The sequence below is a fragment of the Aotus nancymaae genome, unplaced genomic scaffold (assembly GCF_030222135.1).
Source record: "Aotus nancymaae isolate 86718 unplaced genomic scaffold, 86718_ANA_hifiasm-v0.15.2.pri h1tg000029l, whole genome shotgun sequence".
Taxonomy (NCBI): Eukaryota; Metazoa; Chordata; class Mammalia; order Primates; family Aotidae; genus Aotus; species Aotus nancymaae.
This window is the reverse complement of record NW_026988442.1, coordinates 20,973,716-20,987,721: the sequence shown is the minus strand read 5'-3', so window position 1 is coordinate 20,987,721 and position 14,006 is coordinate 20,973,716. Positions and strand designations below refer to the sequence as shown.

General features: G+C 50.9%; 1 non-coding gene across 1 annotated transcript; it reads right to left on the bottom strand.

Moving 5' to 3' along the window:
• Positions 1 to 1,005: 1,005 nt before the first annotated feature.
• On the bottom strand, positions 1,006 to 1,169 carry LOC135277156 (U1 spliceosomal RNA). The gene has a single exon (XR_010344749.1). It is a non-coding gene; the product is annotated as a U1 spliceosomal RNA (small nuclear RNA).
• Between the last annotated feature and the right edge of the window lie 12,837 nt (positions 1,170 to 14,006).

Genomic DNA, 14,006 nt, shown 5'->3' with positions numbered 1-14,006 from the left:
AGATGGAATCTTACTCTGTCGCCCAGGCTGGAGTGCAGTGACATGATCTCTGCTAACTGCAACCTCTGCCTCCCAGGTTCAAGCAATTCTCTGCCTCAGCCTTCTGAGTAGCTGGGATTACAGGTTCCTGTCACCAGGCCTAGCTAATTTTTGTATTTTTAGTAGAGACGGGGTTTCACCATCTTGGCCAGACTGGTCTTGAATTTCTGACCTCGTGATCCACCTGCCTTGGCCTCCCAAAGTGCTGGGATTACAGGTGTGAGCCACCTCTCCTGGCTATTTCTATTATTTTATTTCAACTGAATGGGACTGTTGAGAAATTTGCTTCACTTAGATATGATCATTTCTATGAAAGTGTAAATTAAAATGTAATCTAGGAACCCATCCTTCATATGAGACATTAATATTTTTCTTATGAGAAAGTAGGAAAAATGCATAATGGGAATTGCCATCATTTGTTTTATCTCAGAAGTTCTTTTCTTCTGAAGGAAATATTTTTCAACTTTGAAGTCCTTAGGAATTGGTTTTTGGCATAATTTATCCACTCTGTCCCGAGTGGCCTCGAAAGAGGGTCATAATTTCTCTCAGATGATGATCTTTTTTGGCTTTTAAAGGCAAAGAAGATGTCTACAGTTTCACTTTGAAGCTGTTTAGAAAAAATTCCTGGGACGCTTATCATTTGGTTAAAAAAAAAAGTAAAAAGATAAAATCAAATTTGGAATCAGTGATGGCAATTGTATACTCCGATCACCTGCAAGAACTGAAGGGTAATTTGTTACAACTTCCTGTGGTCTCATGGTGTCTGAAAGTTCTTCAGCCGCAGCTGAAGATGGACCGTGAGGCCCAGTCCAATGTATTTTCAAGAAATCACCCTGCTTCCTGCACACTTCAGCTTCACCCATGTCCAAAGGTTTGGAAAACTCTTTCTTTTGGTGGGTATGTGGTGTTGTGCCAAGGAGAGAACTGAGAGCATTTAAGGTTTATTCCTTTTTTTTTTTTTTTTTTTAGGAGAAAGCGTGAACGCAGTCCCCCACTACCACAAATTCTGCAGTCGAATTTCCCACATTTGGGAAAATCGCAGGGGTCAGCACATCCAGAGTGCAATGGATAAGCCTCGTCCTGGGAAAGCCACCTTCGTGATCATGGTATCTCTCCTGCCAGGTGAGTATGGTTTTTTCCTTTCCTCATTTGTGCTATAATTTCCAGAACCAAAAGATGTGCGGGATTCCTCAAGACTCCTTCAGTATCACTCAATTTTCTATGCATGCTAGATGCATCGTCATAGACCTAGGAAAATTTTTTTTAAAAAACTGATTTTATTCAAATCCATTCCATTTTGCTTTTTATTTTTATTTTTTTCTGCTATAGTTTTGCAATCCTGAACAAGGTGATTGATTCCAGTCATCTCTTCAATATCATGAAACCCAAGAACTTCTCTTTAATTAAATCTCCATGGTGAAGGCAGCCTGACTATCCCATGCCCTCCTTTCCAATCTCCAGTGGGCTTCCGAAGCAGAGCTCCTGGGTCAGCCTGCAGGCACCAGGCCTGGTGGGTTGGGCAGGGCCTTTGTCCTTATAGGGCTGGCTTAGGACTTAGTCTCCCTCTGGGCCAGACAGTAGGGACCCGCAACAGAGAGAGCCCTGGGTAAGAATTGGATCTCCATGGCTCCAAGAGAGAACTTGGCGCAGGGATGCAGAAGAGGAGAGGCAGAGCCAGCAGCCTTGGGTGGTCCTGGGAGGCCCTGCGGAATCCCTCCCTGGGAGACGGGGATGCAGAGCAGCAGAATGAGCAGAGCACTCTCTCCTGGGACACAGAGAGGTGCAGCCAATTTGTCAGCTGGATCTGAGCCTTGGAGATGATTAGGGCTGCAAGACGGCAGAAAGACAGTCGGCACCTGAGGGAAATCAGCAGCCAGGAAGGAAGAGCCTGCGATTCACTCAGAACTGCAAGGGAAGACCAATCACAACCTGCACAACAGGAAAAGCAAACAAAACCGGAAGAGCACGTTTAAAACAATCAAAGGCAAAATCAAATACTTTCCTGAACAAGGAAACATCATTTTCAATTTAAAATGACTTGGAGGAGAGGATGGAGACCTGGGAAACCACGCGAAAGAGATAATGCAAAACCCGAAGTAAAAATCTAAAAGCGCCTCGGAGGAGAGAGATCCAGGAGTTGTAATAGGTGAATAATAAAAAGAAAAAATAGAGGAGAGGCAATCATTTTTAAATGAGAAAGAAAATTTTCCGTGGTAGAACGCCTTGGGTTTGCAGATTAAAAGGCTCATTGAGTTCCAGGCAGGAATGATGGAAAAAAGACACACATCTAGGCATAGCCTGGTAAAGTTCCCGAATTCCATGATTAAAGAGAAAACTCAGACAAGCTCCCTAATGAGAAAATAAGTTGCACAGAAAAAAGAGAATCAGACTGAAGTCATACATCTTATTTGCAAGCTAGAAACCAATGTGAATCACCTCCACAGACCACTGAGAAAAGCATCCCAAACCAGCCAGGCTGCCGTCCACCTTCCTGGGATGGAAACAAATGCAAAGGTCCAGGTAATTTTTCCATATGGGGAAAGTATCATAGAAAGGAACCTAACCAGGTGACAGATGAATCGGATTGGAGGCAAGGAGATGAAGAGGAGCCCGTGGTGAGCCGTGAACCAGCCAAACCGTGTATCATTACCTCCGAATAAATCATGATAGGACGGAATTTGTAACGTAAGACTAAATAAGTATATTCTTTTAAACAGGAGATGCAATAAGATTACTAACCTAAAGGAAAAGTGCTGAATGATGGCAAAATATTGGAGTTGAGGAGGGGAAAGGAGCCTGAAAAAGCATTTTAAATATCTCCTATTGGCTGTGGGAGGAGAAACAGGGATGAGAGCTCTCAAGTGAGAAGGATTAATTGGTGCCTAGTTGCCATGTGTTTCTTTTTAATGAAAATCAGAAAAGGCAAGGTCAGTACTAGCAGACAGAAGCATCTAGCAGAGCTTCCAAAATAAGAGAAAAAGAAGAATGGCAGGCGTCTACTGTCAGTTGTTCCATCTTTTAAAAAAAAATTAGACTTTTATTATGAAACCTTTATATATGTTTTCTCTCCCTCTATGTTTCATCTCTATATATTTTTCCTTTATATATGCCAGGCTGGTCTTGAACTCCTGACCTCAAGTGATCTGCCTGCCTTGGCCTCCCAAAGTGCTGGGATTACAGGTTGGCCAATTCTGAACACACACCACAAAAGGGGAACCATAATATTTTGAATCTCTGTGGACCCAACACTAGGGTCCAATGACTCCTTTTTTTTTTTTTTTTTTTTTTTTTTGCTCTGGGGATACATTGATGGATACAAAACCCTGTAATGTTTCAGTTTTTTTTTTTTTTCAGCAATTCCATTTAGAATTTGTACACTTTTGCAAAGATCACAACTCGTCTTCATTGATCAAAAGGTTTCTTTTCCCATGGTTTTTGTTTTGTTTTGTCTTTGAGATGGAGTCTTCCTCTGCCTCCCGAGTAGCTGGGATTACCCACATGTGCCACCACCCCTGGCTAATTTTTTTGTATTTTATTGGTATAGACAGGGTTTCACCTGGGTTGGCCAGGTTGGTCTTGAACTCCTGGCCTCAAGTGATCCACCTGCCTCGGCCTCCCAAAGTGCTGGGATTAAAGGGGTGAGTCACCACGCCCAGTCATGTTTCTGTTGATTCTAAATTTGGTTTTCCCTGGGAACCCGGTTGGAGAGCAGCAATCCTTACTCCCACCAGGTTCCTTCTCTCTCCCTAGATCCACCCTTACAGCCCTGGACAGGGCCCTGTAGGCAACATTTTGGCCCCACCCTCAAAATGCTGAGGGCTGTGACCCAAGGGGCCACCAGAGCCTGGCAGCCACCGCAGAAGCTATGGGCTAGCCTGTCCTCAAACCTTCACTTCTCAGTCTCATCTAAATATCCCTCCATCCTCTCTCCAGATCTCAGGAGAAAACCTCACCTCCCATTTAGCCCAATAAGCAGAGGCCGTTTCTGCTTCCTGCCACCCGCTCAGCCCCCACCACAGCTGCAGGTGCTCTGCCTCCCAGCCTGCCGCCTCCTCCTGCCGCCCCTCTTCCCTCCGGCCTGGGTCCTGCCCACTAGGAGCCTTGCTTCCCTCTCTCAGGCTCCCTGCCCTTTGCCTAGAAATATCTCAGCGATTCCAGCTCAGCACCTTACCCTTCCCTGGACTCACTCATTCTCCTTCAGCTGCCTTCGACTCCTTCCTGCCCCTCCCCACAGTCACTGCCTCCACTCCATGACTCCCTCACCTCCAGCCTGCTTCCACCCAGCTTGGCCCAGGCAGAGGGCACCACACCTTCCCTCTGTGTTGTGAACTCCAAGTCTTCACCTACAGCTCTGAGTCTCCTGGAAACTCCTCCCCCTCTTACACTCTTATCTTGGTGTGTCTCCCTCCCCCTCTCTCCCTCCTCCTCCCTCCCTCTCCCTCCCTCCCTCCCTCTCTCTCTCTCTCCATCCCTCTCCCTCTCCCTCTTCCCCTCTCCCTCCCCTCTTCCTTCCCCTCTTCCTCTCTCTCCCTCTCCCTGCGTCTCTCTCTCCCTCCCTCTCCCTCCCTCTCCCTCCCTCCCTCTCCCTCCCTCTCTCTCCCTCCCTCTGCCTCCCTCTCTCTCCCTCTCTCTCCCTCTCTCACTCCCTGTCCCTCCCTCTTTCTCCCTCCCTCTCTCCCTCCCTCTCTCTCCCTCCCTCTCCCTCACTCCCTGTCCCTCCCTCCCTCTCCCTCCTCTCCCTCCCTCTCCCTCCCTGTCCCTCCCTCTCCCTCCCTCCCCCTCCCTCCCTCTCTCTCCCTCCCTCCCTCTCACTCCATCTCTCCCCTCCTCTCCCCACCCCTCCTCTGACCACATCTTTCTGGTCTCCCTCATTGACTCATTTTCCTTGGTTTTCACCTTAAATGTCCCCAGTTTTCTTCTTACACCACATGAACTCCTTTATTTATTGTGTTTTTTTGTTTGTCTGAAACAGAGTCTCACTCTGCTGTCCAGGCTGGAGTGCATTGGAACAATCTCCATTCACTGCAACCTCCACCTCCCAGGTTCAAGTGATTCTCCTGCCTCAGCCTCCCAAGTAGTTGGGATTATAGGCATGTGCCACCATGCCTGGCTAATTTTTGTATTTTTAGTAGAGACAGGGTTTCACCATGTTGGCCAGGCTAAATTCGCCTACCGTGGCCTCCCGAAGTGCTGGAATTAGTGTTCAGCCCACAAACTCCTTTGGAGAGCTCTTCATTCCCATAGCCTTTATTTTTGCTGATGAGTTAAGTTCTCTCTAATTTCAAAGAAATGAGATGGGGCAAGTTTTGAACATTCAGCTGGTTTTGTTATAAAACTTTTTTGGGGGGTTGTCTCTCTTTTCCCCTGTATTAGGAGTCATTTGGCCCATTCTTCTGGGGAGGGTGACCCTCGCCTTGTTGGAACCCAGACTTCTGCCCTCTCTTCCAGGAATGCTGCCCTGACTGGCACACTTGAGTGTCTAAGGTCAGGCCCTCAAGGTGGAGGAAACCAATTTCTCTGCTGCTGACCATTTGGGCTCCAGGTATAATGGGCAATCAAAGTTCTTCCTGATTATGGGAAGAGGAGAAGAATGAGGTTTGGGGCTGAGAAAGGGAGGGCCCCTGGGAAGGAGATGGTGAGAAGAGAGGCTAGAGATGGGGAGGGATGGAAAACACGCAAGGGACCCACAGCTGGAAGGGTGGTTGGTGGAACAGCAGCCGCCTGGGAAGCGCCAGGCCCGTGGAGCAGGGAGGGATGGCCTCGGGGCGGCAGAGGGGCTGTGGTCCCAGCCAGCCTTGCCCTCCGACCACATGCCTTCATCAGCTATCTGGGAACAGGGGACACCAGGATGGTCAGTCAGCCACTTCCCTGTGGCTCTAACAGGAGCCCTGGATGGCGGAGGGTAGGGTGGGCCTCAGACCTTGCCCTACAGCGTGCCCCGGCCCCCTGCCCTGCCCCCAGCTTCAAAGGGGCAGCCAGCAAATGGGACACCTTAACCGTGTTCATCCTACTGCCCCCAGACAGGCTTCTCCCCGGGGTATCTGAAGGCGCCTCCAATTCAGTGTGGCTTCCCTCCAACTAGCATGCCCCTCTGTCCTTGTCTCAGCAAAAGAGCCCCGCCAAGCCATAAACCTGTAGTCGTCCTGGAGCCCCTCAAAAGTCAAAAGTTCTCATCGCCTGGGCGCTTTCAGCTGCTCCCTTCCATCTTCACCAGCATGGTTCCAGCCTTCACTCTGGCTCAGGTACCAGCACTGCCTCCTGACACTGCCAACCACCCACTCTATGGCGGGCAGCTGGAGGATGATGGGGCTCTTCACAAGGCCAGGAGGCTGGAGAGAGGGAGGGAAAGGGAGGGGAGGGGAGACTGATTGGAGGTGGGGCCGCGGTGACATGGCCAGGGAAGAAGATGCCCTAATCCCAGTGCAGCCCTTGGGGCGGTGGAGGGAAGGAATGGATAAAGTCCACCCATGGGAGCCTCCCGTCCACTCCTTCCCAAAGGAACTGGGGCTACTGGCCAACACCAGCATAGCCAGGAATGTGGGAGCCCTGACTGCAGAGACTCAACGTGGGGAAGTCCTCAGAGGTCACATGGTGGGTGACGAGAACAGGTGGGTGGGACCCAGGCAAAAGGAGAAGGCTGGGCTGCTCTGGAGGGGCAGGGTGTGTCAGAGGGTCAGGCCTTGGCAGGGAGCCCTTTTGAATAGATGCCAAATATATCATCTATCCCTAGCATAAGGCAGAGGCCTGGGGCCCCACCAGGGTGGGGGCTGGTGACCCTGACCTTAGCTCTGCCCCCTCTGCAGCCAGCTCATTGAAGCCTGGCGACTCTCTCTCCAAAATGCCCACCCTCTGTCATCTCCAGCATCTCTTGCCTGGATCCCAGTGCCAGCCTGCCTAGTGCCATCTCCTCATAGCTACAGAGTGACCCACCTAACACCCATGGTGCATCCATTCGGCAAACTTGGGCAGAGATGGCCCCCGCATCCAGGACTGCTAGTCCGCATTGGAGCTCGATGCAGAAATAGACAATGGCAGTGGCACTAGGAAGTGGTCTGGAGTGGATTCCAGGGGCTGAAGGCCAAGTGTCTCCATGGGCTACCCCCTCCCCCACAGCCTGCTTAAGTCCTCAGCCTGTACACAGCCCTGTCCCCTCCTGCCATGTCCCCTCCTAAGTCCCCTCCCTCCCTCTGATTGGAGCACATGCCTCCCACCATGGATGCTCTCTCCCCTCCAGCCTCCCCAGGCCCGTTTCTGGCCCCTCCTGGGGCTTCTCTAACTCTCCTCCACCTCTGCCTCTCTGGGTGCCTTGAGCATAGAGCCTGGAGCCAACCTGTCTGTGCTTCCAGCACCGGGTGCCCAGCAAATGTCCCAGCAAATTAAGGAATAAAGGCAGAGCAGGTCTGAGATAAGGACAGTGTCTGGGTGAAGGTCAGGTTCTGCCTCGCCAAGCATGAGTCTTCCATGGCAACGACCTCCCCTTCCTTCCCCCCATGGAGGGTAGCCTCCTCCCCTGCTCCTTTTGGCCTCTCTGCACCCGCCCTGCATTGCAAGCCTGCCTCCCCCATCACCAGCGGGTAATCCTGTGTCGTTTTTACTCCGATGCCCATGAATAGAAGAGTTAGAGGAGAGCTGACGGAGAGCCCTTCCCAGGGCCTTGCAGCCACGCCCCAGTGCCTGAGCAGCTCTGCGCTCCCCCGCCCCCAGCCTCTCCCCATCCCTGTCCTAATCAGGCCTAGAGGCCAACCCCTCCAGCGAGCAGCAGTCCCAGGTCCTACTGGGGTCAGGCCAGCAGTGCCACGTACTCTGGTCAGTGTTCTGACCTTCCAGCTGGAGCCTCAGCCTGGCTCTAGCTGTGTCACAGGGAATGCAGACCCCTGTCCCGTACAGCTCATTCAACCCTGCCCCAGCACTATTTTGTCTCCCCTCTTTGTGGCACTCTCCAGACTCCTTCCCACACCCAGAGCCCCGAAATTAGCCACCAAGGGGCCAGGCACAATGGCTCATACCTGTAATCTCAGCACTTTGGGAGGCTAAGGCAGGCAGATCACAAGGTCAGAAGATCAAGACCATCCTGGCTAACACAATGAAACCCTGTCTCTACTAAAAATACAAAAAATTAGCCAGGCATGGTGGTATGTGCCTGTAATCCCAGCTACTCTGGAGGCTGAGGCAGGAGAATTGCTTGAACCTGGGAGGCGGAGGTTGCAGTGAGCCAAGATCATGCCACTGTATTCCAGTCTGACAGAGCAAGACTCAGTCTCAAAAAAAAAAGCCACCAAGGCCTTTCAGTCCTTTGTCCTGAAAGCCTCTAGAATCTAGCCCTGTTCCCCATCCCTCGGTCCCTGTTAGCCTGGTGGCTGCCAGCTGCCAGGGCCACCTCCCTGCCACCCCACCTTCTGTATCTGCTCCACACAGCGGCAGCCATAGGATGTTTTTCCTGACAGTTCTGTATGCATCGTTTCCCAGCTGTAAAGTCCAGATTCTTCACTGGGGTATTCAAGGCCCCTCTTGTCTGGCCCCTGCCAACCTCTGTTGGATCATGGGCTACCCAGAGCTCTGCAGGGTTCCCCAACATACCAGGCTCTCTCCTGCCTCCAGACTACCCACGTGCCTCACCCTCCACCCAGGGCGCTTTCTCCCCATTCGGTGAACTCTAGTGTTGCCTGTTTTGTGAAACACCCACTGATCGATCCATTGCCCTAAGCCCAGGTACCCAGGCACTTCCTCTGTGAGCCCATGCCACCCTAAAGTTCCTGACTATACAGGTTCATTGTCCCCCTCTGCATGCAGGTCTGTCCCCCTCTCTTGGGTTGGGTTCCACAAAAGCAGATCCTGAGACAGGAATTTAGTTATAGATGATCTATCGTAGGGGCTCCTGGGAGAGATACATAAGTGAGGTAGGAAAACAGGAGAAGATGGAAATAGAGCAAGAATGGATCCCAGGGAGAGTCTAGAGGGGCCTGACCAAGGCGCTCTGCAACATAAACGAACGTTGGGCTGTCCACCGTGAGGCAAGGGGGCTGCCTTTTATGTCCAGCTATGTATTAGTCCATTTTCACACTGCTGATAAAGACATACTCAAGACTGAGCAATTTACAAAAGAAAGAGGTTTATTGGACTTACAGTTCCACGTGGCTGGGGAGGTCTCACAATCATGGTGGAAGGTGAAAGGCACGTTTCACGTGGCAGAAGACAAAAGAAAGGAGCGTGTGCAGGGAAACTCCCCTTTTTAAAACCGTCAGATCTCATGAGACTCATTCACTATCTTGAGAACAGTGCAGGAAAGACCCACCCTCATAATTCAATCACGTCCAACCAGGTTCCTCCCATGACATGTGGGAACTGTGGGAGTTACAATTCAAGATGAGATTTGGATGGGGACACAGCCAAACCATATCACCTTATCAGCCAGTCACTCCTTAGCCAAGGGCAATCTGCAGAAGGGGCACCTGGGAGCCAGGGGATTCAGACCAGGGAAAGGGGGTCTGGGTGGGGCACCCACAGCACCTGCCATACAGCCCTGTTGAGTGTGACCTCTGCCAGATTTCTGGATGAGTAAGAGATACATGGATTCCTGGTCCATCCAAGCACTGACATTTTCCAAACCCAGAGCTGCATGTGCTGCCTTGCAAGAAGGTCCTGCCCACAGCCTCAGGGGGCACAGTCACTCCTGCAGTGACGAGAGAGGAGTGTCAGATATCCAGCCTCCCAAAAAGGACTGTGCAGAGCCCTGCCACACTCACTGAGCATGTTATGTGCACGACTGTGCACATGGGAGCTTTGGCCAAAGTTCTCATCTATGCCTCATAATAATCATTTTATGATGGGAAAGCAGAGGCTCGGAGGGGTGAAGTGACTCCAAGGAGGTCATGCAACTTGTAGTGGAACAGCTGGGATTCAAACCCGAGTCTAATTGACTCCCTGCCTGATTCCTTCTCCCTAGTGTGTGAACCACCTTGGAGCAAAGTCCTTTCTGCCCACCATAAGAAAACTGTCAAGTCCTAGCTGGGCACAGTGGTTCATGCCTGTGATCCCAGCACTTTGGGAGGCCAAAGCAGGTGGATCACTTGAGATCAAGAGTTCAAGACCAGACTGGCCAACATGGTGAAATCTCGTCTCTACTGAAAATAAAAAAAATTAGCCGGGCATGGTGGCTCACACCTGTAGTCTCAGGTACTCAGGAGGCTGAGGCATGAGAATGGCTTGAACCTTGGAGGTGGAGGTTGCAGTGAGCCAAGATCATGCCACCGCACTCCAGCCTGGGCAACAGAGTGAGACTCAGTCTAAAAAAAAAAAAAAGAAGAAGAAATAAAAGAAACTGGTAAGTCCAGGGTGACCTCTCTGCCCCACAACAGGTCTCAGCTAAACTCAGGGTCCTCGAGGACCATATCTGGCGTTTGCAATAGTTGGGAGACCCATGCATGTATTTTGCATGTAATTTGCATGTAATTTGCATAATGTTGCATCTGGTTTGCATATGTCCATGTTGAAAGTCCATCAGCATTGCACAATTTCTAAGTTGTTCCTAAGCTACTCTCACTCAATGGAAGTCCATCCAGGCTTTACAGAGCCCAGTTTCCACGATTTCTGGACTCTCTCCCAGGACCTCGCCTCCAGGCTGCACATCTCTCCACCCCAGGATCCTGGATGAGCCCTGCTTCTGCCCAGCTGGATGGGGTCAGTGCAAACCCCTGCCCCAGAAACTCACGTGCATTTGGTATAATCTTTTTGATGGTTCAGGTATAATCAAAGTGCTGACGGTGATGATGTGGAGAAGAGAGTGAGCCTGGGCAAAGCCTTGCTGCACAGAACTTCCAAAGATGGCTACGCGTGCAGGGAGGCCTAGCTGTGCACTCTCAAAAAAGAAAAAAGAGGGTAGGGGAGATGGGCAGGGACAAAGGGCTACACCTTAGGGCTGGTGCCTTCAAGGGCTGTGGTCCCTGTGCTAGAGGGGTCCATCTGCAGCAGGCAGGGCTTGTGCCAGAAAGCCAGCAGCTTCAGCGCTTTCTATTTCTATTTTAGGGGAATGTTTCTCACTTTCTAAAAGGAGCAAAGTCAGTGGCTACAAGATCAGGAGCACATTGTGGATATGCTGTATCTTGCCCATACAACTTTGTGTGGTTTTTAATAATCTTATGTGATGGGCCCTCAATAAGAAAAGGAAAGGCCAGGAGCAGAGGCGCATGCCTGTAATCCCAGGAGTTTGGAAGACCGAGGTGGGTGGATCACTTGAGGTCAGGAGTTTGAGACCAGCCTGGCCAACATGGTGAAACCCCATCTCTACTAAAAAAAAAAAAAATACAAAAAATTAGCTGGGGATGGTGATGTGCACCTGTAATCCCAGCTACTCAGGAGGCTGAGGCAGAATTGCTTGAACCCAGGAGACAGAGGTTGCAGTGAGCTGAGATCACATCACCACCGTACTCCAGCCTGGGCAACAGAGAGAGACTCTGTCTCAAAAAAAGGGACTCATGGGACTCACACCTGTAATCCCAGCACTTTGGGAGGCCAAGGGAGGAGGGTCACTTGAGGTCATGAGTTTGAGACCAGCCTAGGAAGCATAGTGAGACCCCATCGGTACAAAAGTAAAAAATGTGTGTGTGTGTCCACACACATGCGTGACAGCGGTATGGGGGATGGGTTGGTGTGTCTGGACGTGGTTGTGCGTGTCTCTGTGAACAGAAACTGCACTCCCACTCCCGTGTGTGGCCCCACAGCCCGTTCCCATCCAGGTGTACAAACTCCAGGCTTAGTCAGAGGAATATGATGGTCTCCCTTCCTCCTCTGCTTTTGGCCTCCCTAGGTTTCCTGTCTGGCAGATGCAAAGTGGCCTCATCGTCTACGGAGGCAGAGTGGGCAGCTCCGGCCTGATCCAGCAAGACCCTGAGCCTCTCTCTGTACTGAGGTCCTCCGTCCCCACTAGAATGGGGCCCAGATCCTGGCTCCCAAAACTGTTCCAGTGAGAGAGAGCATGGTTTGAGGTCAGCCACCTGGGAAAGGAGGAAGTGGGGTCCAGCTTTCCTTTCAGCCCCTGTGACGTGGACATTTTCAAGTTAAACAGGGTCCAGCCTCTTCCCTGTGAGTTTTGGGCCCCACATCTGGAGCAGGGGAAGGGAGTGAGAGGAAGGGGCGGGACCCCTTCGAAAAAGATCACAGCCTTTTTCTGTGATCTTCTAGGGGAGTTTCCTCCCAGAGCCAGGCTGGGCAATGCTGCCAGGCAGTCAGCACCCAGCCTAGGGTGAGGAGCTGGCTCTGTTCATGTTCCCCTCAGATGTTTCTCACTTTCTAAAAAGCACAAAGTCAGTGGTTACAAGATCAAGAGCATGTTGTGGATACGGTGTATCTTGCCCTCAGCATAATAGCTCATAACATCTCTGTTAAAGGTTGGAGAATATAGTAGCACATTCGGTGCTTTTATAGGGAGAGTGAAAGACTATCTTGGGCACCATTTGGTTGCTGTAAGACTATACTTTCGGGGATCATTTCTAGAGAATTTTCTCTCTGTAGAGCTCATTTTGTTGCTGGGATCAGAAACCCATTCAAGCTAGCTCCAGTGGTGGACTATTGGAAGCAGATAGGGAAGCCACAGCTTGTCCCCAAATGGTTACTCACCACACAGCCCCTGACTCTGCCCCCCTCTCCCCTGACCACTCTCTTTCTTCGTTTCCTTTGAATTCCCCAGAGCTCTCGTGGTCTCTCCTATCATTACCAGACAAGGGCCCCTGTAGTGGATTGAAGTATGCCCCTCCCAAATTCATGAACATTTGAAGCCTCAGAATGTGGCCTTATTTGGAAATAGGGTCTTTGCAGATGTTATCATTTAAGATGAGGTTATGTTGGGGCCTACATCCAATGACTGGTGTCCTTATAAGAAGAGGAGGCTGGGCTGGGTGCACTGGCTCCCGCCTAGAATCCCAGCACTTTGGGAGACTGAGGTGAGAGGATCACTTGAGCTCAGGAGTTTGTGACCACTCTGGGCAACAAAGTAAGAGCCTGTCTCTACAAAAAAATTTAAAAATGAGTCATGCGTGGTGGTGCCCACCTGTGGTCCCAGCTACAGAAGAGGAGGGGGGCAGGAGGATGGCTTGAGCTTAGAAGGTGAAGGCTGCATTCCAGCCTGGGTGATGGAGCGAGACCCTGTCTTTTATTTATTTATTTATTTTTGGAGACAGAGTTTCACTCTTGTCACCCAGGCTGGAGTGCAATGGCATAATCTCAGCTCATTGCAACCTCCACCTCCCAGGTTCAAGCGATTCTCTTGCCTCAGCCTCCTGAGTAGCTGGGAGTACAGACGCCCACCACCACGCCCAGCTAATTTTTGTATTTTTAATAGAGACAGGGTTTCACCCAATATGGTGATCGGGCTGGACTCAAACTCCTGACCTCAAGTGATCTGCCTGCCTCGGCCTCCCAAGATGCTGAGATTACAGGCGTGAGCCACTGCACCTGACTCTGTCTCAAATTTAAAAACAAAACCAAAAAGAAGAGGGAAGGACACAGACCACAGTCACAGAGAAAAAAGGCCACGTGAACAGGGATATGTGGGGGCAAAAGCAGAGGCTGGAGTGATGCCGCTACACAGAATCCTTGACCAAAGAATGCCAGAGATCGCCAAGAACCACCAGTGGTTGGAAGAGGGAAGAAAGGCTTCTCTCCAGAGCCACTGGAGGGGGCATGGTCCTGCTGGCCCCTAGATTTTGGAGTTAGCCTCCAGAATTGTGGGAGAATACATGTCTGTGTGTTAAGCCACTGAGTCTGTGGCTGTTACCACAGCCCTGAGAAACTCACGCAGCCTGTACCTTGAAGCTGGATTCCTTCGACCTCTGTGTTCTGATTCCAAAGCCTAGGAGAAAGCAGGATGGGCCTGGCTGGGGTCAGGTGTCTGCTCCACAGAACCCACAAGCCACTAAAGCTGAGGGCAGGGCACAGATGTGGATTTCAGAGCTTCCCCTTCCAGTATCCTTGAT